Source organism: Fundulus heteroclitus, unplaced genomic scaffold, assembly GCF_011125445.2.
Source record: "Fundulus heteroclitus isolate FHET01 unplaced genomic scaffold, MU-UCD_Fhet_4.1 scaffold_62, whole genome shotgun sequence".
NCBI lineage: Eukaryota > Metazoa > Chordata > Actinopteri > Cyprinodontiformes > Fundulidae > Fundulus > Fundulus heteroclitus.
The window spans coordinates 169,058-172,282 of NW_023397055.1; the positions used below are offsets into that span (position 1 = coordinate 169,058).

Genomic DNA, 3,225 nt, shown 5'->3' on the forward strand with positions numbered 1-3,225 from the left:
GCACGCACTGTAGCCAAGGTTCTGTAGAAGAATTTCTTCTGCCGGTTCGGTTTTCCAGCAAAGCTCCATGCAGATCAAGGACGCAATTTTGAGAGTGCAATTGTAAAAGAACTATGCAAGATCACTGGCATCACTAAGACTCACACCACTCCATATCACCCACAGGGCAATGGGACCACTGAAAGGTTCAACCGGACCCTAATGAATATGCTGGGAACTCTGCCACCTCACCTAAAGCCCAGGTGGCATGAATATGTGGATGCCATGACCCATGCTTACAACTGCACAAAACATGACTCAACTGGATACACTCCATACTATTTAATGTTTGGGAGACATCCCAGACTTCCAGTGGATCTGGTGTTTGGGACCTCAACCTCAAGTAACCAAGCGGGCTACAGTGACTATGTGCAGACACTCCATGACTGCCTGCTGGAGGCTTATGCACAGGCTAATCACAGTTCTAGGATTGCCAAGGAACAACAAAAGAAGTACTATGATCAAAAAGCAAATGATCAAGTGTTCAGCCCAGGGGACCGGGTGCTGGTCAAAATATGTCATGTGGAAGGACGACAGAAGCTCGGAGACAAGTGGGAGCCATGTCCATATATTGTGGTGAAGAAACAGCCTGAAATACCAGTGTATGTGGTACAACCGGAGGATGATGGCCCAGAAAGAGTGGTTCACAGAAACCTTCTTACCCAGTGCATGTTTATCCCGGTAGAGGAGGAGGACAAACCTACAGCTGAGGAGGAGGAATCAGATTTAGATCTGAATGAGACAAGGTTAGAAACAGACCTGCAACAGAATGCAGAGGCAGTCAGCATGGAGGAAACTGGACCATCTCTGCAGCTTGGAGAAATGAACCAAAACGACAAACAAGCCAGCCAAGAGGAAGGGGATAAGGCAGGAGAAAATGCATCCCATGGCATTTCAGATTCACTGCAGAGCAGTGGGATTCCAAGAAAAAACCCACCCAGGGCCAGACGTCCTCCCAAAAAGTTGTCGTATGAAGAAAGGGTCACAAAAACAGAAGAGGAGCAGCAGAAGATAGAAAGAGGATGGAAGCTGTGGCAGAGGGAAAAGGCAAAGAGAGCTCAAAGACACACATAAACACTCAAAGACACACAACCATACATATCATACAAGATAAATCTGAGCAGTACATTTTATTGTTGATGAAAAGCCTGTTTAGGGCTCTTTCAGTTAATTCTTTTCATGTTCTGTTTTGTTTGATGGCAGAGACGCCATCAAATAAAGAAGGGGTAGATGTAAAGCGGTGCATAAATGTTCCAAAAGGGGGTGCTGTTTTCTGCTATTCCTGGCACTACCGCAATTCTAACATGTTTGTCCTGCTGGGGACACCGTAGTGCAGGGGATTTTTTTGTGCGCGAACGCTGTATTCCTTACAGTGTGTTTACTGCCTGTAAGGTAAGCAGCAGCTCTGCTAGCCCGGTGTAAAATATATTTTACATTAATATGGAGCTATTTCTATTTGGTCAGTTTGCCAGTTAAATACAAATTGCATTTTGTATTTGTGATGTTTGAATATTTTGTAAAAAAGAAAATGTTTGAATGCTGACAGTGTGTTTACTGCCTGTAAGGTGGACGAAATAAACGCGCCAAGGTCTCCCCACAACTAAGAGCCCTGTGTCCAGTTCCTCTTCTGCACGGAACACATCCCACCTTCACCCAAAAGAAAACACAACGCAGAGTCCATAGGGTGTCTTCTACCAGCTGCAGGTTTAAAGAGGGAAAGCCTGGGTTACATATATATATATATATATATAACCATGAATGTCCATATGACATCATCTGCCTACTCCGATTTCTTTTGTATTTTTATTCTTATTTTTACTCATTTTCTTTTTGATCCACTGTATATATGAAGATACACTGTAAATAACTGATGCACCTTTTCCTACTTTTGGCACCTTCTTCTGACTATTGACTGACTATTGAGCCGATGTGGCAAGTGAATTTCTCCAACGTGAGATCAATAAAGCCTATCTTATCTTATTTTAATTTTTTTTAACTAATAAGATTTCCCTCCACACACACAGGCTGTGCTTGCCTGCTCACAGAAAGAGTGTGTTCTGTTGGTCAAGGCTCTCTATGGAAGGTTCAGCAAGTAAGGGAGCTGACATAAATGAGTAAGCAGCTGATGTGCCAAAAAGCTGCAAAACATGATCAGGCAGCTGGTGCTCGTAAAAAGCCTCACGAGACAGCTTCAATCCATATCGGATGTATAGGATGGAGTTCAGTGTCTGCAAAAACATCCGATTTCTAAGTTTGTTCTTTACCACACTCATTTGGTTGAATACTCTCTCAACATCAGCATTTGAGTGTGGCAAGGACAATGCAGACACAGCAGCCATGGCAAGTTCTTGAAACGGGTTGATACCAGCTGCATCCCTGAACTTCCAAATCTCATTCCAGAATCCCATTGTGTTTTTTGCCTCGTTCCATTTACTAAGATGGATGACACGCCATTGCTGAACAATCTTGTCCATCTCTATAGAGGAGAAGCCAAAGGAGCTTGGTTACTTTTTCTATTTCTCCAGGGCTCTTGTTGTGCTTTAGAGTTACCCCCACACTGAAAACTGACATGTACTGCAATGCCTTGATGTTGTCTGGAAGTCTCATCCTCAACTCGTTGGTGAGGGAGATGGTGAAGGCTACGCACCGCTTTCAAACATTATTCTCATCTTCAGGCGCAAGGTGGAACTCAGCTGCCTTTGACTCAAAAAGATAACCAAGGTATGGTTTGGGACTAAGACAAGAGATAAGAGATAAGATAGGCTTTATTGATCTCACATTGGAGAAATTCACTTGTCACATCGGCTCAGTAATCAGTAATCAGAAGAAGGTGCCAAAAGTAGGACAAGGTGCATCGTTTATATACGGTGTGTCCTCGTTTGTACAGTGGATTAAGAAAAAAAAGAATAAAAATACAAAATAGAAATAAGGCAGAGGATGTCTTATGTACATTCACAGTGACTTATATACATATGTATTGACATATATTCAGGTGTCAATGGCAGCAAAAGTCACTTCTTTCAGGATTATTGCAGTGTATTAAATAGAACAATACGTGCTTTCACTTAAGAGTCTCCAAAAGTTGCCAGTGACACAAGAAAAGTCGCTAGATTTGTCGCTACTCGCTTTTTTGAAAAAGGGTCACTGGAGGGGCCTGAAAAGTCGCTAAGCATAGCGACAAAGTCG

The 3,225-nt window shown here is 42.9% G+C and overlaps 1 long non-coding RNA gene across 1 annotated transcript; it reads left to right on the plus strand.

Moving 5' to 3' along the window:
- Positions 1–674: 674 nt before the first annotated feature.
- LOC118561353 lies at positions 675–1,698 on the plus strand. Its single transcript, XR_004929982.1, has 2 exons — positions 675–1,431; positions 1,605–1,698. It is a non-coding gene; the product is annotated as an uncharacterized LOC118561353 (long non-coding RNA).
- The last annotated feature ends 1,527 nt before the right edge of the window (positions 1,699–3,225 follow it).